Below are 23,253 nucleotides of genomic sequence, written 5' to 3'. Positions count from 1 at the left end.
GTATCCTCCTCCTTGTCATTCACTGGTACTGGACTTCCAGATCTAAGCTTCTGTGTTCTTTCCTTGGTTAACCTTTCCTGAGCCCCCAATACACACTCTTACGGTTCTGGCACTTTTCCTTGGTAACATTTATCACAGTGATATTTGTGTAATTATTAAATTAATTTTCTGTGTACCTTGCTGGACTATAAACACCTTATGGATATTGACTCCGACATCTCTTGAATGCTGTGTCCCCAGCACTTAACATGGTGTCTTACATGTATGAGTGACTTTTATATGGAGAGAATTATTATTTCGGTATTGATTAGGAAGAAGGTGAAAGTTCTTACCAAGCCCTGTCAAAGCTGGAAGGGATCTTCTAAGAGCCTCTAGCACAAAACGTAAAGAAACTTGCCAAGGTCACCTGGTGAGTTACTGACCCCGATGGGGTTGGGCCAGTGCCCAAGGCCACTGTTTTTCTCTTTGTGCCACATTTCCCCTTTAGGAGCACCTCAGCACTTCTGTTTGGTAAAATAAGGTCCAGAGAGCAATTTACTCTGAGGGAGAATTGACTTAAAGTGTGCTGGAATACCTTGGGAAGAGAAAGGCACCTGGGAGCTCCTTCTCCTTGGGGTGGGCTCAGGGTCTCTACCATATCTGCAGGATGCAGAGCAGGGCTGTGGTGAGCTGGCATAAGATTTGTACCTACACCCAAAGGTCCCTTCTCAGGCCATTTTCAAATGACACAAAAACACTTTGAACTGATAAAGTTGCAGAAATAGACCAGAAAACATTATTAATGACCTTTGATTATATTTTGTTAATTAAATATTAGTTAAAAATAATTCACATACCCAGAAAAATCTTGTTTTGACTGTTAGTGAAAGCTTTTTCAAAATCAGTTTGTTATCTTCTAACAGGTTACAAGTATTTGTTAACAAATACCTGAACCTGCTACATTCCAGATGCTAGAATAGGAGCTGCTTGTGCCCTATAGTCCATTTTCTAATTGCATTAAAATCACATGGGGGCACTTATTAAAAATAGAGACTTAGGGGACTGGGGCTATAGCTGAGAGGCAGCGTGCTTGCCTAGCATGTGTGAGGCACTGACTTTGATCCTTAGCGCCACATAAAAATGAAACAAATAAAAGCATGCTGTCCATCTACAACTACAAAAAAAAAAAAAAATAATAATAATAAAAAATAAAAAAATAGAGACCTGGGCCCTGCCCTAGCCTGAAGGTCAGAATTTCCTGGTGGGGTCTGTGAGTCTGTGGATGGAGCTGTGCAGGCAGGCATGGGAATACATGGTGTCTCCTGTTGACCTCACAGAACCAGCTCAGTCCTCCTGACCTCTGCACCCTGCCCCAGGGAGCACAGACCCTGGCATGTAGCAGGCATTCCATGCCCTTGGACTGACCACTCTCTTTTATCCAGGCTTTTTTGGGGAGGTCTGTTACTTTCACCTTGCTAAGATGCTGCTTTTTTCATTCAGAGCCTCCAGTCTCCTGGCTCCCTGTCCACTCAGATCATTCCAGCATCCTAGAACTCATCCAGCCTTTCATCCCTGACCTATAGGAAAGTCTGTGTCTTTTTGTGGAACTTTGTTCCCTCTGCTTCAGAGTCATCTGTCTCAGGCTGTCAGGTGGAATCTCACGTGGTAGAGCTTAGATCAAGACTTATTCCTTCATGAACCTTTTATCAGATTTGATAGCATATACCATGAAAATTCCACATAATGCTGACTTCCACTAGCTTGAACTTATTTCTCATCTAAATGAAGTCTAGTGGGAGGCATACCTGGCTGGCACAGGGGCCTCATAAAGTTATCAGGGCCCTAGGCTCCTTCTAGCTCACTTTTCACCATCCCTAGGGAGTGTCCCTTGTCTTTGTGATCCAAGATGGCTACCAGAACTCTAACCATCACATCTGTGTGATGTGGCTCAGTGCTGCTGTAGCTTTGGTTTTGGGTCCAGTCTTATGATGTTGTGCTTCTTTGCTGACTTCTTAGAAAATAAGCACAGTGAGCAAGCCTCAAAAAGCCTTCCCTACCTGGCATTGACAGGACCCTATGGTCATCTCATCCTTTTTTCCCAAGGTCCTTATAGGGCCCCGTGAGGCCCACCCAGCCACTATTGGTATCCTCCCAGGGGTATGGCAGTATCTATGGTATTTCTTCTGCACTGTCACTGATTGATCAGCTCAGATATTAACTGTTCATCTTCTGAACCCCTTTTATAAGGCAGTCCTCGTGCCAGCCCCCATCTTTCCCATCACCCTGTGCACCTCTTTGTAGCACTCATTCATTTGTTCATTCATTCGTTCAGCAGGTGTTGCTGAGTAATTACCCTGTGCCAGGCACTCTTCTGGGTGCCTGTGGTCAGCAGGAGCAGAACGATCTCTGCCTCACGGAGCTTGCATTCTGGGATCCTGGGAGCGGGTGTGGGAGATGGAGTCGGGTGGTGATAAGGTCCATGGAGGACAGTGAAGCAGGATAAGGGGTAGGAGTGTGTGGGTGTCGAGGGTGGGGAGTTGTCCAGGGAAGGCCCACTGACAGATTACTTTCCATCAGGGACTGAAGAAGGAAGGGGGAATCTACAGGGGAAGGGGGTTTCTTCAGAGACTTGCAAGGTAGAGGCGGGAGTGGTCAGGTGGGAGTGGTCTCCACACGTTTGAGAAAGTGTCCTGTACTTCTGCCAGCCTTCTCCCTGGTGGGATATAATCTTCATGAAGGCAGAGATCTTCCTGACCTTCATCTACCAGGTTTTAGGAAACCCGTAAACGCCATCTCTATTTCTGAGTTTAAAGTGACAGACACAGCGAGCAAGCAGTCCCTAACTTGGAAGCAAGAAATAGACTTCTGGAGGGGCAGGTAGCTCTGGATAGCCAACAGCCTTCCTGCAGGGACAGGTAGGAGAAGAGGAGAGGCAGCGCGGGGGGCGTACATGCCACCCAAACTCACCCATCAGATGAGCTTCCCCTGCTGCCTTAAGGAGGAGACAGTGGGTGTGATGGGGCGTGGGGTGTAGGGTGGGTGCAGGAGGCCAGGATGTTGGTCTGGTAGGCGACTCTCCTAGTGGAAGTGTGAAACAATGGAAGCAGAAGTGCTGTCTCTCTCCCTAGCACCACTGTTGTCTCAGCTCAGTTCCGGGCACATGCTAGGCTCGACTGATGGGTGTGTGGATAAAACCCAAGACATCCTGGAAGGGTTCTCAGTGGTCTGCCCCTCTTCTGTCAGAGCTCAGCCCCTGTCAGGTCCTACAGCTGGGCTGCACAGGCTTGAGGACATGTTGGGAGAAGACAGCTGTGTTTTCCCCCACTTACAGTGTTTGCTGGATTCCAGGGAAGGTGCCCAGGAGTCACTGGGAGTGACGGGACAAATGTTAGAGCTCCACTCTGAGGGCATCCCAGGGTTCCTTTTGTTGCAGGAGCAAAGCTGTGAGTGACTTGGACTGTGGGCACAGCTCCATGGCAGAGCATTTACTTAGCATGGGAGAGTTTGGGGTTCCATCCCCAGCATCGCAAAACAAACCAACCTGTGAATGGCTTGAAAAAGCTCCCACCAGGGGCTTGAGAAAAGCCCAAATGTGAGGATCCTCAGTGCTGGCTGTGTTGCTGAGGAAGCTGATGACAAGCAGGTGACGCTGGGACTGGTACTGATCCCCTGGCTTGTCACAGTAGCAGGTGTCTTACATCTTTGTGAAAACTTTGGCTACATTATGACATTCTGGGAAAGAGGTGTTCTGAAGCAAGAGGCTGTTTGAGACCAGGCTGTCATTTTATGCCATTTAGAGAACAGCGTGCATTTTACCAAGTACATTTAATAGGGACACTTTCAAATTTTAATGTACTCATGAAAGTAACTGGAGTAGTTTGTATGCCAAGGTACATTTCTCTTGAGAGACTTTATAATTGTAGGTCTGTAGGGAATAACTATAAAGTTCTGTATTAAATGCAATAAACTCTAGATAGTTCCACAAGTATATTGAAATTATAAGGCAAATCTCATGACATAGGCCAGGGATGTCACAGATGAAATGATACAGGGGTGATTTGTAAATTCTGCTGGACTTTAATGCACAGATATAAATGTTCTCATTTTGCGCATCAGTAATTCATCAGGACTTACTAACTCTCTGTTCTCTTAGGCCATTTTTAAGAGATAATTATTCTTTTTTTTTTTTTTTTTTGCCAGTAAAGAATGAGATAAAATTCACATATGAAAAATTTTTAAGTATATGGTTAAGTAGTTTTCAGTATTTCATACAGCCATGACCACTCACTCATTCCAGAACATTTTCATCATCTCAGAGAAACAGTGTTCATTAGCAGTCATTTCCCATCCTCCTGCCCCCTGGTCCCCAAAAGCCACTAATCTGCTTTTTGTCTATAAATTCATTTAATCTAAATATTTACTACAAATGGACTTATTCAATATGTAACCTTTATGTCTGGCGTCTTTCCTAATGTTTTTAAATTTCACATTGTAGCATATCATTACTTCATTCCTTTTAATAATTGGATAGTGTTCCATTGTGTGGATATACCACATTATGCATTCAAGAGTTGATGGAATTTTGTGTTGTTTCCACTTTTAGGCTATTACGAATAGTGCTTCTGTGAACATTTGTTTATAAGTTTTTGAGTGGACATGTTTTCAAATCTCTTGTGTTATGACCTAGGAATAGAATGGCTGGGTCTTCTGTTAACTTCTTAACCTTTTTAACTGCTGAACTTTTCCAAAATAGATGCACTAGTTAACATCCCCACCAGCAGGGTAGAGTGTTCCAGTTTCTCCACACCTTCTGTATCTTTGGTTACTGTCTTTTTGATTACAGTCATTCTAGTGGATGTGAAGCAATATTTTACTTTCTTTTAGATTTGAAATTCCTTACTGACTAATGATGAGATGATTACATGTTGATAAAGACAATTGCATATTTGGTATTTGGTATTTGGTATTTTTCATATATACTTAGCCAAAATGTATTTTACAAGAAAAAATAATTTCCTTGCCTCTCTTCCCTCCCTACCCTGAAAGGCTTTTTATAACATCTCTGAAATTGTGCTTACTCTCAAGAACACAGTTTGAAAAGATGCACAGTCATGTTACACCCCAAATCAGTGAAAGGGTATTGCTAATAAGAAGACTAGAAAAATAATAACATTTGTTCAGCACCTTGGAGTTGGTGAAAGTGCTTTCACCTACACTTCTGGATCTCCATCACTGTGACTGGTGACAGTGTGACTGGTGACGGAGGCTTGAAAGGCCTAGGCTGAGAGGTCTAGACTTCCCTGAGCTCACAGACTAGGAGGAGCCAGCAGCGGTACCCAGGGACTGTGGGTGTGGGTGCAGGCGGTAACCCACCTCACAATCTGTATCATCCCACTGCTAAACCACCCCAAGTAGGACATCGTCTGAACAAAAACTGCGCGCTGCAGGGGCAGAGGGAGCGCCATGCAGCAGTCACACATGTGAGCAGGAAGGAACTCCAAAGCACCCGGAGCAGCGTCTAAGCTGAAAGCTTGGGCCTGAGAGGGACAGTGACTACTCAGTGCCTCAAAGCAGGCGTTGAAGCCAGTTTAGGCCCTTCCCTCCTCTGTTTTGAATGTTACCAGCAGCCTCAGATCATTTTTGGAAGGGTGGGTGGAGAGTCGGCCTCTTCCCTTCACCTGGTCCAACCTGGCCTCCCTCACTCCCCTGGGTCAGACTCGCAGGGGAGGGGAGGCCCCACTTGGAAGGCTCCCTGGGGCCAGCTTTCTGGCTGTCCTGTGCTGGAGAGGACCCGGGAGTCAGTTCTCGGGGACCTGTATGCTTCGGGGGTCAACACGTATCTGCCCCTGCCCGAGATGTGATCTGGAGACCTCACAGGAGGATCTGGGTGGCTACAATCAGCACCCGGCCTCCAGGCCTGGAAGAAGAGTTGCCCTGGGGCTTAGCTCAGCTCACGCTAGGCTCCTTCCCTTTGGGGCCCCGACACGATAGGGCCTGCGCGGGCGGCGGCCGCTGGAGGGCGCCCCGGCACCGCGTTGGCTCGCCGGGACCCCAGGGCCTGCGAGGTGCGTTGCTTTTGCTGGCTAGGCCCGGCTACTGCGGCTACTGCGGCTACTGCGGAGCACTTCTGTTTTCTCCTTGAATCCGTGCCCCTTGGCTTTAGAGAGGAGAACTAATGAGAGGGAGTTGGGGTGGCGACAGTGGGAGGCCTTTTTCTTCTTGCGCTGGTATAAACCTGCTTTGAGAAGGCCCTTTGAAAAAGGCGACTGAGCAGGCAGCTGGGGTGATGGGATCTGGCAGCACCTGCAGAGGTCAGAGTGGACAGGCGGCCCCCTCGCCTTTCTCGGTCCTCCCCTGGAAGCTGACCACGTGGCCTCACGGCTCTTCTGGGGGGCCTGTCATACCAAGGGGTCTTCTGCCGCAGAAGTAGGAAGTGTGCCTGTTAGTTCCGCGTGAAGGTGGAGTGGCCTGGGTACCCTGGCACAAGTGGGGAGTTGGGTCCAAGACCCGAGTCTCCAAGAGGCAGGCGTGGTACGGGTTGCCGGGTTTCCCTGCAGCCCTGGCAGGTCCCGTGGCTTGACTGCTGTAGCTTTGGGTTCTTAGTTGTCAGTGCGTTCGGAGTTAGGAGTCTCGTTTCACCAACTGATCTCCAGTATCGCAGTGCAGGTCTGTTCCTGGTGGAGGGAGGCCCTGCACTGGGAGCACAAGCCCTCCTACCCCTTGAGGGGCCCAGACCCGAGGCTTTCTGCTCCTGCCCTGTGGGTTATCCGACACTACCGGAAGGATTCCCAGCGCTTTCTCCTACCTGTCCTGTCCAGGGCTCTTGCCTTTGTTCCCCTGCCCACTCTTTCTGTCCTGTGAGTTGTAGAGGACCAGGGGCAACATCACCTCCCATCCCTCTCCCCATGGCCACAGGGGCCTTAACCAGAGGCCCTGACCCCAAGAAACAACTCTGTACCTGTTTTCAGCAACTAAACCAGACCTTGTCAGCTGGCAGATGCCTGCTGTTAACTTAATGTGTTCTAAATTAAAGCCTTTGTTTATTTATTTGGGGGTGATTACTGTTAAGCAGCCGTCCTGAAGCAATTGGCAATTGAAGCAGTCCTCTGCTGTTGGGTTGATGTGGCCCAGAGTCTGGCCTCTGTCATCCTGCTGACCCCAGGTCAGGCCGCAGACTGGGAGGACAGGTGTGCTCTCTCCCTTCCTCTCCTCTTGTTCTCCTCCCCAGCCCTGTATCTGGGGGCAGCGACCCTGCTCCTGACATTTGCTCACTGCCCTTCTGTCTCTGGCAGAGTCTGTCCTTAGTTGGCCAGGTAGATGCCTACCGCCTGGGTTCAAATCCAGTCTGAGACATTTGGGAACATTGTGGTGCTGGGTATAGTTCTTCTGAACCTTCCTCCTCTCACTTGACCTTACACAGTGACTGTGAGATGTGGCACGGGGGTCTGGTGTTTGGCAGGCAGCTGGTAAATGGTACCTGCTTCTAGCAGATCCAAGTAGGTATGCTGGGAGCGGGGAACATTTTCTGTCTTTTAGAAGGCACATGCTTGTTAATTCAATTGGAGGACGGTACAGCCAGCTTGCAAAACAGTCTTCCACCTGGGTTTATTTCAGGGTGGCCTCATATTCTTTTGAGTCCTCTGCAGTTCCCCAAACTACAACGTTTTCTCCTCCAACTCTTCCCTGCTCTTAGCAATGTATATTTGTGCCTTCCAGGCACTAACATGGTGCCTGTGATGTTTGGAGCCCCATCCTCCTCATTTGGCAGCAGGTCACAGGAGGTCACAGTTGGAGGGAATCCAGTCCAGTTACCCTGGGGAAACTGGAGCCCCGGAAGGTTGAACAGCTTGCACAGGGCCACGGACTCCTGTGCCTCATGGTCACCCTTTGTTTGCTTCTGGAGCTAGTTTTGGGTAGTGCTTGTCTCTACCCACCTGCTACTATTTGAATAGATGTCCCCTAAAAGTCTAAGTAGTAAAGATTTGGTCTGTTGGGAGACAGTGGAATCTTTAAGAGGTGGGGCCTAGCAGGAGGTCTTCAGGTCACAAGTTTTGTGCCCTGGAAGAGGCTATTGGGACCCAGCCCCTTCCTCTCCCTTGTTCTGTTCCCAGTCATGAAATAAATAGTTTGCTCCATACTATGATCTGAGCACCCCCCACCAAAGGCCTAAACACAGTGGGTATACCTGATCATGAACTGGAACTCTCAAACTATGAACCAAAATAAACTTTTACTTTTTAAGATGATTATCTCAAGTATTTGTTACAGTAGCAGAAAGCCTGACTAATACATGATCTAAAAGATGAGAAACTGAGGCTCAGAGACACTAGAAGCCCTTATCAATGGGACTTTTGAGCTCTGAGTTTTATCTGCAGCTGTCTTATGGGTACATGTAAAGAGGGTATTAGGAAGCTGCAAAGCATCCGTCCTTCCAGACCTTGTCCTCAATGGGATCTTGAAACCATTATTCACCTCTTCCTGGGGTAGTCTTCTGGAATGATCCTGACCACATCCTCCAGTGAGATAGTGTTTAATTTCTTGGCCTCTCTGTAAGCCAAAGTGAGCTTCCTCAGTCCTGAGGAGTATGAGGGGTGAGAAGCGTAGACTCTCCCATGCTCTCTTAGCTCTTTGTCATCATTTTCAGCGAGAGCAACAGTTGACACAACTGAAAGGGCTCCTGAGTAGCAGGCACCATGCTAGATCTTGCTTTTATTTATTTATTTATTTATTTTTTATTGTAAACAAATGGGATGCATGTTGTTTCTTTATTTGTACATGGAGTCAAGGCGTACCATTTGTGTAACCATAAATTTACATAGGGTAATGTTTGATTCATTCTGTTATTTTTTTTCCCTTCCTCCCCACTCCTCCCACCCCTCTTTTCCCTCTATACAGTCCTTCCTTCCTCCATTCTTACCACCCTCCTTAACCCTAATCCTAAACCTAACCCTAACCCTAACGCTAACCTCTCCCACCCCCATTATACGTCCTCATCCGCTTATCAGCGAGATCATTTGTCCTTTAGTTTTTTGAGATTGGCTTATCTCATTAGCATGATATTCTCCAATTCCATCCATTTGCCTGCAAATGCCATAATTTTATCATTCTTTATGGCAGAGTAATATTCCATTGTATATATATGCCACAGTTTCTTTATCCATTCATCAATTGAAGGACATCTAGGTTGGTTCCTCAATCTGGCTATGGTGAATTGAGCAGCAATGAACATTGATGTGGCTGTATCTCTGTATATGCTGATTTTAAGTCCTTTGGGTATAGGCCAAGGAGTGGGATAGCTGGGTCAAATGGTAGTTCCATTCCAAGTTTTCTAAGGAATCTCCATACTGCTTTCCAGAGTGACTGCACTAATTTGCAACCCCACCAGCAATGTATGAGTGTACCTTTTTCCCCACATCCTTGCCAACAACTATTGTTGCTTGTGTTCTTCATAATCGTCATTCTAATTGGGGTGAGATGGAATCTTAGGGTAGTTTGATTTGCATTTCTCTTATTACTAGAGATGTTGAACATTTTTTCATATATCTGTTGATTGCTTGTACATCTTCTGTGAAGTATCTGTTCATTTTCTTAGCCCATTTGTTGATTGGATTATTTGTATTCTTGGTATACAGTTTTTTGAGTTCTTTATATATTCTGGAAATTAGCGCTCTATCTGAAGTATGAGTGGCAAAGATATTCTCCCACTCTGTAGACTCTCTCTTCACATTGCTGATAGTTTCCTTTGCTGAGAGAAAGTTTTTTAGTTTGAATCTATCCCAGTTGTTGATTCTTGCTTTTATTTCTTGTGCTATGGGAGTCCTGTTAAGGAAGTCTGATCCTAAGCCAACAAGTTGAAGATTTGGACCTACTTTTTCTTCTATAAGATGCAGGATCTCTGGTCTGATTCCGAGGTCTTTGATCCATTTTGAGTTGAGTTTTGTGCAGGGTGAGAGATAGGGGTTTAATTTCATTCTGTTGCATATGGTTTTCCAGTTTTCCCAGCACCATTTGTTGAAGAGGCTATCTTTTCTCCATTGCATATTTTTGGCCCCTTTGTCTAGTATGAGAAAATTGTATTTATTTGGGTTTGTGTCCGTGTCCTCTATGCTGTACCATTGATCTACCTGTCTATTTTGGTACCAATACCATGCCGTTTTTGTTACTATTGCTTTGTAGTAGAGTTGAAGATCTGGTATTGCGATACCTCCTGCTTCCCTCTTTCTACTGAGGATTGCTTTAGCTATTCTGGGTTTTTTATTCTTCCAGATGAATTTCATAATTGCTTGCTCTATTTCTGTAGGGTACATCATTGGGATTTTAATTGGAATTACATTGAATTTGTATAGCACTTTAGGTAGTATGGCCATTTTGACAATATTAATTCTGCCTATCCAAGAACATGGGAGATCTTTCCATCTTCTAAGGTTTTCTTTAATTTCTTTCTTTAGTGTTCTGTGGTTCTCATTGTAGAGGTCTTTCACCTCTTTTGTGAGATTGATTCCCAAGTATTTTATTTTATTTTTTTTGATGCTATTGTGAATGGGGTAGTTTTCCTACTTTCTCTTTCTGAAGATTCATCACTTATGTATAAAAATGCATTGGATTTATGAGCATTGATCTTGTAACCTGCTACTTTACTGAATTCACTTATGAGTTCTAAAAGTTTTCTGGTGGAATTTCCAGTTTCCTCTAAATATATAATCATGTCATCAGCGAACAGGGATGGTTTGAATTCTTCTTTTCCAATTCGTATCCCTTTAATTTCTTTGGTTTGTCTAATTGCTCTGGCTAGAGTTTCAAGGACGATGTTGAATAGAAGTGGTGAAAGAGGGCATCCCTGCCTTGTTCCAGATTTTAGGGGGAATGCTTTCAGTTTTTCACCATTTAGAATGATATTGGCCATGGGCTTAGCGTAGATGGCCTTTACAATGTTAAGGAATGTTCCCACTACCCCGATTTTTTCTAGTGTTTTGAGCATGAAGGGATGCTGGATTTTATCGAATGCTTTTTCTGCATCTATTGAAATAATCATGTGATTCTTAACTTTAAGTCTATTGATATGGTGAATGACATTTATTGATTTCCGGATGTTGAACCAACCTTGCATCCCTGGGATAAAACCCACTTGATTGTGGTGCACTATCTTTTTAATATATTTTTGTATGTCATTTGCTCAAATTTTGTTGAGAATTTTTGCGTCGATGTTCATTAAGGATATTGGTCTGAAATTTTTTTTCCTCGATGTGTCTCTGTCTGGTTTAGGTATCAGGGTGATATTGGCTTCATAGAATGAGTTTGGGAGGGTTCCCTCCTCTTCTATTTCATGGAATACTTTGAGGAGTATTGGAATGAGCTCTTCTTTAAGGGTTTTGTAGAACTTGGCTGAGAACCCATCTGGTCCCGGACTTTTCTTTGTTGGTAGGCTTTTGATGACCTCTTCTATTTCATTGCTTGAAATTGATTTATTTAAGTTGTGTATATCCTCCTCGTTCAGTTTTGGTAATTCATATGTCTCTAGAAACTTGTTGATGTCTTCGAGGTTTTCTGTTTTGTTGGAGTATAGATTTTCAAAATAGCTTCTAATTTTGTTGTGTGTTTCACTCGTGTCTGTTGTGATATTTCCTTGTTCATTCCAAATTTTAGTAATTTGAGTTTTCTCCCTCTTTCTCTTTGTTAGATCTTGCTTTTGTCCTCCTGTTTAGTCCTCAGAGCAATCTTCCAGAGAGGAGGAGGTATTCTCCCCTGGGAAGAGGTTGCCCGGGTGATGCTCCTGGGCCAGACCAGGCTTAGTGGCTTGCTCAGAGCTATAAAATTGCAAGTGACCGAGTGGGGGTTGAGCATTGTGCCTTAATGCTTGTAATGCCTGTTTGTTTTGGTGACTCATTCTTGTCCCTCTGAAACAGGGAATGCTGTGTGAGAGCTGGGGTGCCTGCTATTCACTAGGGCCTTGCACACGTGTTCTTGTACCCAAGTGGCTTGTGAAGAGCAGGGGGTCCCGAGCCTGCATGGGTTCTGCCCTGTGGAGCCAGCTGGGAGTCTCTCTTTGGTACCTGTTAGAGGACTGTGGTGTTTAGAGCTCCATCCCCCTCATTTGGCAGCAGGTCACAGGAGGTCAAGGTTGGAGAGATTCCAGTCCCTGGCCTATTCAGTTACCCTGGGGAAACTGGAGCCCAAAGAGATGGAACAGCTTGCACAGGGCCACAGGCTCCTATGCCTCACTGTCTCCCTTTGCTTCTGGAGCTAGTTCTGGGTAGTGCTTGTCTGGTGAGCTGATCGTGAAGATGCATGGTAGGTGTTCTCCTTTCCTGCTGGTTTTCTGTCCAGCTCAAAAACCCCACTTGGAGAGTCCATGTTCTCCAAAGGCCCGTTGCTTTTCTTAGACTTCTTATTTGCTATGTTGGTGAATTTGCCAGACTGAGAGCATGAGGGGTGGAAATCAAGTCTGATTTCTTTCTGCCTCCTGGTGACCTCATGTCAGAGTGATGTGTATTTCTTGAATGAGTCTGGTGTTGGCTACAGCTGAGCCTGGTTCGGGGTCTGGCTGTTCTTCATCCCTCTGGAAGGCAACAGTTGGTTATTTACCTTCTTTGAACTACTTCCTTATCTGTACAAGGGACATGATGACTTATCTCAAAATATTGATGCAGTGATAAAATCAAATGAATGTGTTTAAAGAACCTGTGTGTAAAGGACCCCTAAACTAGGTTGGGTTCTATGACCATGCCCATCCCTGGCACACCGTCACATGATCCTGCTGCATGGATCACCACCTGTTATCCTGCATTGACTTGGATCCTGGGGCAGGTACCCATGCCAGCATCTGGTCTGTGTGAGCTCGGGCTTGTCTTCATTTGCACAGAAATCCCCCAGTCCATATCCTTTGCTATGTTCTGTGCTGCGTAAGAGTGAGATGGTGCCCGAGCCCAGAGGCTGCTGAGTAGCATCACACCCTGTGGTGTCTCAGTGGAAGAGGAAGAAGCTCACAGCTCTGGGAGGCTCCTGAGGAGAGATGGTAGATGGGAAATATCATAGTGAGAAGTGGGCCTTTGAGGCTGGGAGGTAGGATTTTGTTGTCTTGGCAGATGGCTCCCCATTATAAGTGAGCTTGACATGTGGTCAGTGCAGACTAGGGTTCTGGTCCTAGGTCCTGGGTATGGCCAGTCACTGCTGACATCTGCATTGTGGCCATGGTTCTGGGTCCCTGATCACCCACTGGGGTCTGGCTGTGCAAGTAGGCTTGTGCATGTGGGGGTCGTGGTACAAGAGAGGGCTGATAGACAGGGTGTGTGGAAGACCTGTTGTCCAGCCTCAGAGGCACCGTCCACCTAGTGAGTGCTTTGAATGGCGCTTCCTGGTGTAAAGTTTGTCTTTGGCCTCTCTGGGCTGTGTCTGAGAAGATCATTTCTATCTGTTAAGGCTGAAGATTCAACCTGGTTGGAGCCTCCTCTCCTCAGTGGAGAGTGAGTGTCCAAATAGAGAATTGAGTTGGGCGAGTCTTTGCGGAGGACGTTAGACACCAGGTAGTTTGGTTTTGTTTCCTTCTCTGTTTTTGAGGCTCAGCCAGCAGTCTTTGCTCTGTCCAGAAGCATGAGTGACCAAAGTTATTAATTCACTTGGTTCTCTCAGAGAGTTATGAGACTTTTTTTTTTTTTTAGAGCAAATGCAAAGTAAAATGTTTCCTTTGCTTAAGGCAGAGCTTTATCTTAAGTAGCTGGCTTTGGGAAATGATATGTGACCTTGCAGTTTGACCTCTTGTTTTCTGAAACTGTTAACTTCTGAGCCCTCTTCTGTGACATGTGCTATCTGGACTTAATTTGTGGGACTCTTAAGGAGATTTGTTGTAGCCTGAGAATAGGAGAGGGCAGTCTCACCAGCCCGTGACAGTGCTCAGTTCAGAGGATGTGGCCTGGATCTGCAGAGAGAGAGGGTTGTGAGAATGTGAAGATGCTCAGGGAAGTGGGCATGTGGCGAGCAGTGAGGGGACTCCTGGAGAGCCTTCTTGACCTGCTTCTGCAGAGGGTATGACACTAAGTCATGTTCTCACAAACCGTCTTCATTTCCTCTGCCCCTGGAGCTCCTGTCACTGGTAGGCCTGATTTTGTCGGGCGGGGGAATTCTATTCGCTGGTCTTCTCACTTAGTAAGCAACTCACGCGTGTTAGCATAGGTCATAACTTCTCCATCTTGCTATCTTGTCTTGTACTTATTTATTTTTAATTTTTTCTCTTTTTGTTACTGGGGATTGCACTTGGGGGTGCTGTACCACTGAGCTACAGCCCCAGCCCTTTATTTTGAGACAGGATCTCATTAAGTTGCCAGACTGGCCTCAAATTTGGAATCAATCCTTCTGCCTCAGTCTCTGGACTGGATTACAGGCCAGTCTTATACTTATTGTTCATGTGACTGTCGCCTCAGTTATTGTCATATTTCTTTTGTAAGCTATTCTGTGGGTTTCTGATTGTTTTGTACTAGGATAACAGCCAGTGGATGTCTTTGTGTGTACGACTTTCTTTCTTTTGAATTGTTCTCAGGAGCCCTTCCTTGATTTTTCACAAGGTCCCAAGGAATGCTTCACAGCCTGTAACGATTCTGAACCCACAAATTAACACGTGAGAATGGGGACCTGGCATCATGCTCTTTAACACTCACTCCTTCAGGTTATCAGCACGGCGTTTTTTTGTCTGACTTAATTGTATGGCCCTCTTTCCTTCCTCTTATGTAATATTTTATTTTTTATGCATTTAAATTTTACAAATAAAACAAATCAAAGCAGAAATTTTCAGAAAAAAAAAAAAAGATGTAAGACACCTCTGTTCCTCTTATATAGGTTAAAGAAGAGCCACCAGCTCGCTGTTTTTGTTTTTTTAAAGAAGCGCAGGTGGTGGTGAGTGTTATTTGGACGGACAGGGAAACCTCTCTGAGAAGGGGTACTGAACACAGCAAGCGAGAAGCTAGCAGGAAGTTAGGTTCCGGGTGCAGGTGCTGGCAGGGGCCTGGAGTGCAGTGGGCAGGGAGTGCAGAGGGCAGGCTTCTGGCTTTGGCTGAGTGAGAGTTGGAGGGTCACTGTGGCCACATGTGGAGTACAGCGTTTAGGACGTCATCGTCCTGGCTGGCCTTCTGGCCTGGGCCGAGAGGTGGAAGCTTGTGGAGGTGGCAAGCAGCACAGGGATTCTGGAGCCATCCAGGAAAAGGTGTTTTATTAGGTTGGGGAACGAGGAGTCTGTCCACCCTGGGGTGTAATCCGTGGCAGCAGGAGACACTTCCCTCTTTGGAGGGGGCTTGCAGTGTCATGCTCAGGGGTGGCTCTGCCACGGTGAGGGAGTGAGTGAGGCCTCTTCCCCTGCAAAAACCTATGCGCTCTAACATCATCACGGTCTGGGCTCAGTCGGCCTCAGCCACCCAGCCAGCTGCCTTGGACAAGTGACTTCACCTCTTCAGCCCTGGCTGCCTCCTTCATGAAGGACACGGTTGTGAGAACCCGATGAGCTCATGTTTGTCTTCCTTGCTGTCTGACACGCGTTTTGTTTCATTTCCTTGTGGTCCCGTGGAGAGCAGGTGCCAGTGTGTCCTGTGTACATCGCATGCTGTGTGCCTGCCTGAAGTAGCTTAGAGAAGTAGTGTGTCCTGGACAGCCCGGCAGGCGTGACCTCTTGTGGTTAGAGGAGGGGGTTTAGTGGGGGACTTCAGATGTGGAGTCAGCTGATTCAGGACTGAGGTCAGCCATGTGGTGTGTGACGGGGGAAGCATGGGAAAGAAGGGGACTCAGTCACTGGAAACCTCCCAGCCTCCAGTACTATGCTTGGCATTTTAAACACATCGTCTCACCCACATGCAGCAGCTCCCAAATCAGGTCATTTAAGTGTTTCCTTCATGGCTTTTGCCAATATCCTAGAACTGCCTGCAGTATTATTATGTACTTGACATATACTTTAACTTAGTTGCCTTTTTCTCTTCTCCTTAGCCGCCTCTTAGGTACTACCTGTGGAATCAAAGTACTGTAATGCTTTTGTTTATTTTTCTAGTATTTTACATATTTATCAGAATAAGTTTGTGAGTATTAACAGGTTGGCTTGTGTGCCCCTTAGGTTTTCTGTTGTACTCCTCTGCAGGCGTGTGTACATCCTGGGGAGCACCGGACAGATAGAGCAGAGTGAGTTCAGGGATTGCCTATGGGGATTCCCATCCCTGAGAGCCAGGAGAGCAGGGAGGTGCCTGTCAGGACTGAGGCTCTCCCTGCACAGGGATGGCATATGGGAGGGTGGGCAGGGCCCCACTGAGGCCACCTGCCTACCTGTCTGATCGAGGCAGGAATTGCTCAAGTGCTTCCTTTTGTGTGTCACTTGTAAAACTGCCATGTTCTTTGGAGGTCATAGGTCATTGGATGATTCTCACACAGAAAAGAACAAATTGAGGAATCTGGTGAAGAAGACCTGACAGGCCTTACAGTTGAACAATTTGGTAACAGTGTGTTAGTTAACTTTATGTTGCTAGAACAAAATGCCAGAGAAATCAACTTAAAGGGAGAAAGGTTTATTGTGACTCAGTTTCAGAGGTTTAGTCCTTGTCCGCTGGCTTTGTTGCTTTGGCCCTGAGGTGAGGCAGAATATCATGGCTGAAAGGCGTGGTAGAGGAAAGCTCCTAAGCTCATGACAGTCAGGAAACTTCGTTTAAGGAAACACCTTTGATTTGATTTTAGACATAAAATTTAAAAATAGGGCACAATATTCTGAAACAATCTGTAGGCAGGTACAGAGTTTATTCGACAATGTAGTTCCTCCTGACAAATTGAGACATTGCAACCCGCTGTGCTGGACCTCTGACCAACCGGTTAAAAGTGAAAAGAAGGCCCATGTTCCTGAAGGTTTCGCATAGATCCCAGGTGGGAGAAAGTTCTCCGCTTTGGGTCCTTCAGGCCACTGCTGTGTCCTGGTGCAGGTTGTCGCAACACCCCTCCTCTCGGGGTGCTCAGATCTCTGCCCATTCATTCGCTTCTTCTTCTTGCTGAAAGCCTTTGCTGAGCCTCCACTGTGTGTGACCTGGTCTGCTGAGGGCTGAAGATGCAGCCATGGGCAAGTCAGACAAGGTCCTGCCGTCATGGTGCTGTATAGGCTGGCAGGGAGTTGTGGGGAAGTGGACAATAAATGACCTGACACTTAAGAATTTAATGTGTTCAATGGTGTTGAGTGCTATGGAAAGTGAATCTGGCAATGCAATGGCCAGAACAGATTGTGTGTCTGTGGTGTGTGTACATGTGTTTTGTTCGTGTGGGTACAAGGGGTGATTGTTAATTTTTTTTGGTGAGGGAAGCTCTCAGGAAATGACATTTGCCTTAGTACCTGAATGGCTAGCGGGATCCAGCATTGTGGATTCTGGGGAGTATTCTCTGAACAGAGGGACAACCAGTGCAAAGGCCCTGAGGTGTACAAGTGATTGGTATGATGAATTGCCAGTTATTATTATTTTTCAGCAGATTTTTCTTTCCCTCATAGAAATAAGCCTTCACATTCATAGTGCAGGTCAATAAACTATTTTTTTTCTCTCCAGAAAACCATTTTTCCTCCAACTCTTGTTGGAATTGATTACTAAGTTCACTCAGATTAGTATTCATGGATCTAGCCAGCCTTGGGGGAGATTGTGTTAGGGCCCACGCTGTTTCTGCTCATTGCCCTTAGAATCAGTCATTCCGTGATGCTTGTTGCATTTGTCCTGAAGAAAGCTGTGTGGCCAGGAGGCTAATGGAGGACCTGCTCTTGCTCTGAGAAGGAATAAACAGCTCCTCCTTGGGAACATGCCAAGTGCTTGTCATCAAGACAGACCTGCCTACTTCTCCACGTCCTCCCTGCTGTCCTGCAGGCCTGGGGGAGGCTGAGAACAGGGGACTGGTATGGGGACGATATTATTTCCCATTGTGGGATAGGTGTCCCTGCAGAGTGGCTTTTTTTGGCACATTAAGATTCCTTCAATTCAGAATCGTATTTAATCTACCTGTGGGTTAGATTGCTTTAGTGACTTTAGAAGCACTGTCTATGAATAGGTTCTCCATGCCAAGCATGAGAGGTGTGGAAGGGGCCTTCTGTTGGGCCATGGGCAGCCCTTAGCAGAGGCAGGATTGGGGTGTGGGTGAGCCTGGCCGGAGGGAGAGTCTGGAACCACTTTCCATCCAACCAGAGCACGGCAGAGCTGGGTAGCTCTGATTATTGCCGATGGTGTCTTGGGACAACATGAAAGCATTCTTTCCTCACATCTAGGTGTTCTTATATAGAAAAGTCATGGTACTGTATTGTAATGGGTTAATAACAACGCCACCTGTCCTTTATTAAGTGCCTACTACATTCCTCATGAGAGCCAGATGAGATAGTCACTGTGATTCCCATTTTGTCTAGGGCATTTGAGCATTTTGACCAGGATCAGCAGGTGTCTGAGTGGCGTCTTAGAAGTGGACCCCGGACTGTGCTTTGCTGATGGACCACTCTGCCTCTCGAGTCTCTGGAGGCTCTGACAGCCCATCGCTGGAGAGAGTCCAGCCTAACTGCATGCCCATGCGTAGGACGATAACTGTGTGGGAGGTGAGCTCCGTCCTCTAATGGGTGTTTCTGTTGATGATGATGTGATTTCTGGCTGAGTCCAGATGTTGCTGCAGAATCCTTCCTACCGAGAACGCAGGTGGCTCTTGGGACTCATTGGAACCTATGTGCTATTCCCGCAGAGATGGATTCCAGCATTCAGCAGGGTATACCAGGAAGTTGGATTTGGGTCACTTTCTTCCAGCTTTGCACTGTCACTGTCCCCTCCTGCAGCTCTTCTGGGGACAATCTTGCTGCCCATTTGGGCCGTGCTACCTACAGCTGCAGGAGTGCTGCTCTTCATGCAGACCTGGGGCTTTCCTGGGAGCCTGGTATCTTTCTGTGCTAGTGCCAACCCCTGCCATCTGCCTTCTTGGCTCTGGGAGTGTGCCCATGACCTGGCTCCCAGTGCGACTCACCAGGTGATAAATGAGCCTTCCTCACCCGAGCTAAGGGCTTGGCATTGCTGTAGGTGCCCAGTGAATGTTTTGAGGAGCTGTGGCCTTGTACCTCGGAACTCTCTGTGCCAGTGAGCACTGGGCCAGGCTGGCACAGGTGCCTGCTCCTGTCTGGCAAGAGACTGTGCTATGACTGGTCACTTGGGCTTCCACTGTTGGATGTGTCGAGGGTGTGCCGTTCATGGTGGGATATGAGGCAGCCTCTTTCTCCCCTCCTCCCTCTTGAAACTGCCCTTTTCAAAAGTCTTTCTAAAGTCCCTTATTGTTACACAGCACTTTCTCAATTACATACTTTATTTTGAAAAACAAAGTACAGTTTGAGAATACCTCAGCCTGAAAAAACAAACTTCAGTCATTACTGAATCTGGATGGTTCTAGAAGTCCTTTGACAGAATTAATTAAAAAGAAAAGAGGCAGCGAAATTTAACATGAATTTAGTCATTTTTTTCTAGTGGGGGGCTGACTTCATAATTATAAGTGTGAAGTATTGTTATAAACAAACCTTTCAAAGATTGCAAATAAAGGGGGATTAGTAAGTGGCTACAAATTTATGAATATAGGTTGGTGGAAGAAACCAGCTGCCTTGCTGCTGTGAACGTGGCAGTGTGGTGGGTAGGGGTAGCACTTCCAGCACTAACATCCTATAGGGTTCACTGGGGGCCGTGTCCCACCCTCTGGACACCTAGTGAGGTTGATGTGCTGAGTGGTCAGCCTCACTCAGGCCGATAAGTGTGCCTTTTTTTGGTGCACATGAAGGGTTTCAGAAAGAAATTATTTCATAGGCTGGGTGTGGGAAACTAGTGTTTTATAATTAATAGGATTCTAGAAATCATACATTTCCGTTGGCATACACCATTGCTGTGCATTTTCTCATTGGACTTTGCCCTCAGTATGGGAACCACTTTAAATTCCTGATTTCCTGGGTTACATGGTAATTCTTCCTGTAGCTTCTTAGGGGATTTGAAAGGTAGAGGAAGTGGGGGGGGGGTTCTCCCCTGCCCCCCTTTCTTTTTCTCTCTTCACTTGTTGTGCCCCTGGTGTGGCCCCAGCCCGGGTCTGGGGGCTCCAGAGTGTGCCAGATCCTGATACTGTCTTCAGGCAGGTCACAGTTTGCAGACCTGTTTGTCTTTGGGAGAACTGGGCGTTTTGATTCACACTTGCAGTGTCCGTGATTGCTTCTTGCTGCATAAGTATATTCCCTGGAACATATTAATTTATCTTTAAGTAGATTTATTACATGAAATATTCATTGGAGTAGGCTTCACAGTACAGCTCTTAGAACAAATGTACTGAGTACAGTTTGTCCTCATAAATCTATTAATGCTGATGGAGGCAATTGTCGCCTGGGAAGCTTTGGGGTGATCTGGGGCTGGTGGCGGGTGGACGCTGGCTGCCAATACCTCTTTACCTCCCTGAGCTTGGCTGCAACTGCGGCAGGCCCTGCTCCATGCGCCCGCGCACAGCCTTTCTTTCTGTCCCTTTTTAATGAATGTAGAGGGTGCGCTTTTGTGAGAGCCCTTTTATCAGCTTCCAGCTTGTCTCCTTCCAGCTCCCAGTGGTGGAGGAGGTGGAGTGAGGCACAGAGGAAAAGCTGGCTCAAGAGCAGTGACTGGTCTGTGAGGAATGGGGATTCAGGGGACCAGGGGACAGGCACAGGATGGTAAGGCTTAGGAATAAAAGCAGTGCCACAACCTCTGAGCTGGGTGCTTGATCCAGATAACGCTAAGGGCCAGCACAGGAGGTAGGTGTTGTCATTCCTGTGCTACCCGTGGAGAAGCCTAGTCACTTGCCCTAGGTGCAGTTCTGTAGCAAACCTATGTTGATGGCCTGGCATTTATATGGCCATGGTCTGGACACAGGTCATGGGCAGTCACAGCCTCTGGCCTCAAGGAGTACCCCCTCCTGCAGATATGGAGACAAAGACCTGGGGAGTGAGTGCCGCAGGAGCTGTGAAGCCCTGTGTGAAGTGGGGTGCAGGAAGACCCTGGTGGACTGGGAGGCTGTGGAAAACTGGAGGGGAGGCTTGGAAGACGGGATAGGAGGCAGATGGGTGCTGGGAGAAGGAGTTCCAGACGTGGGAAGAGCAGGGACAGGCGTAGGAGGACATAGCACGAGAGGGGTGGCTAGTGTACTGGTGAGGGGGCGCCTGGTAGGTCTGTCCAATTCCAAGCGGGGTGGCGGGAGGTAGGCAAAGCCACTATCATAGAAGCTCCTAGTCCTTGCTGGGGAATTTGGACTGTAACTGAGGGCAGTGATGTGCCATGGGAGGCTTTGAGGGCAAGGAGAGAGAGAAAAGAATTTTTTATCTGGAAAACATCTGTAGAGGTACAGCAGAGGCTGTTTGGAGGGGTGAGGTAAGCCTGTCAGAGATGTCATGGACTGGGTGAGATGTCATTTGGGATTTATATTGGGAAATAGCAGGAACTGCTCTTTATTCCCCACCTCAGGCTGCGAGGCCACAAAAATGAAAAAGTCAAAGTAAAACAAACAAAAAAACTAACAAGAGCAGCAACAAAAAACTCAGAAAAGGGCTAAAGGAAAACAGTACCTTGGAAATGTCTGGAAACTTTCAAAGGACTTTTATAAAACAATACAAGTTTAAAAGAGTTATATAAAACAAGTTTTAGTGAATGAGGAGGATCAGTGTGGTATAAATGTTTTTCCAAGTGTAATAGTGTTTTAGAAATTTAGGGAGACCTAAGGACAAAAGCAAACATGTGAACTCAGAGAAATATTGGCTATGGAGAAATACAAGAGAAACAGGACTAAGAGAAATATTTCTGAGAAATTAGAGTCATATTAACCAAAAATAGAACCCAAAGTAGGGAAAGTAGGTGGATCGGCTTAGCGTCATCTCAGGGCTGTGAAGGACGACCTACGGCTGAGGAAGTGCAGGGAGTGTAGGTGGCGTGGAAACCTGGGCAGTGGATGATGGAATGGAGCCCACCTGTCCAAGAACTTCTCAGGCACTGCCCACTGCTGACCTCCCTGCTGCTGACAGGGCCACCGTCAGCATAAACAGATCAGTCAAGTGTTCATGTGGCTCAGCATTTTGCTGCTGGCACCTGTTCAGGTGGATTCTTGGACTGGGAGTTGGTGTAGTGGTGTTGTAGCAGTCAGGCGGCACCGAGTAGGCATGGCCTGTCCTGTCAGTTACCAGGGAAGAGGGCAGTAGGAGGGGACCACCAGCAGATATCCTAGAAGGGCAGTGGAAGGAGGGGAAACATCCAGGCTTCTGACTTGAGTGCTTGTTGGGTGTAGAGCAGTGACCTGGTGCTCTGGGGCACACGGAGCAACAGGAAAAACCTCTAAGACAGATGTGAGCAGAGCACCTGGTAATGTGGTATTGTATGAGGCCGAGGTTGGTGTGGGATAGACTTTTAACTTTCTGGAATAGTGTCAGGAAAACCAGCTGAGGGTCCTGTTAGTACTCCTGTCTACCATAATCGTAGGGCACAGTGCCTCCCTCCCTTGCTGGTCGCTTTTCAGAAGAGGATGTGCTCATAGAGGAAGGAACCGGGGGCTGATCTGGACACCAGGGTTGAGTCCTGACTCTGCACTTGTTAGCTGAGTGACTTTGGCAGTGGAACTTCTCTGGGCATCTGCTTTCTCACTTGTAATTTGGAGGCTGGAACACTGATGTCTGTCTCTTGAAAGTCTTGGGCTGTTGTGAGGATCGGAGCGTGTGTGGAAGAGCAACTCGCAGACTTAGAGCTCTGAGCTGTGGCTGGTGGCACCTTTGGACCTCCTCCTCTGAGTACTTTGATGGAAGCGGCGTCTGGTTATTCATTACACCTCTCGTAGCACCTCCAGAGTATATGGACACTCAAGAAATGCAGGTTGAGTTGGCAGATTGAGTTGACCTCAGCACTCAGCATTTTCCTGGTTCTTTTCTCCCTGGCCAGCTCCTCTCAGTGTCTGCAGTCTTGGACAAGGGAGATAGGGCTGGAGCATCTTATGGGCTTGTGGCACACATACAGTGGCCACTAGGAGGTGGTGGTGCCCAAGCAGTGTTAGCCATAAGGCCATGCTGAGGATCAGAGTTCCAGGACCAGGGCTTTAACATGGCTTCCTGTGCCTGGGTACAGAGCTGGCCTTTGGTGTGGCTCAGCTTGAGGTTCAAAAGCAGAAAGCAGCTGGGAACTGTTCCCATTTCCTGTCTGCCCTCCTACTTTTCTTCACTGCACCTGCTCCCTCCCCATGGTGTCCCTGTTCTGTTAGCCAGTTTCTGTGCAGCCTTAACTTTGACTCCTC

The 23,253-nt window shown here is 47.0% G+C and overlaps 1 protein-coding gene across 1 annotated transcript in view; it reads left to right on the top strand.

Moving 5' to 3' along the window:
• The window catches only part of Xxylt1 (xyloside xylosyltransferase 1), a 158,185-nt gene that overhangs the window by 2,332 nt on the left and 132,600 nt on the right, over positions 1 to 23,253 (top strand). The gene's annotated exons all lie outside the window — the stretch shown is intronic.

Source organism: Sciurus carolinensis, chromosome 9 (assembly GCF_902686445.1).
Source record: "Sciurus carolinensis chromosome 9, mSciCar1.2, whole genome shotgun sequence".
In the NCBI taxonomy this organism is placed as follows: Eukaryota; Metazoa; Chordata; class Mammalia; order Rodentia; family Sciuridae; genus Sciurus; species Sciurus carolinensis.
Note: the sequence above shows the minus strand (reverse complement) of the source record. Positions and strands in the feature narration are given on the sequence as shown.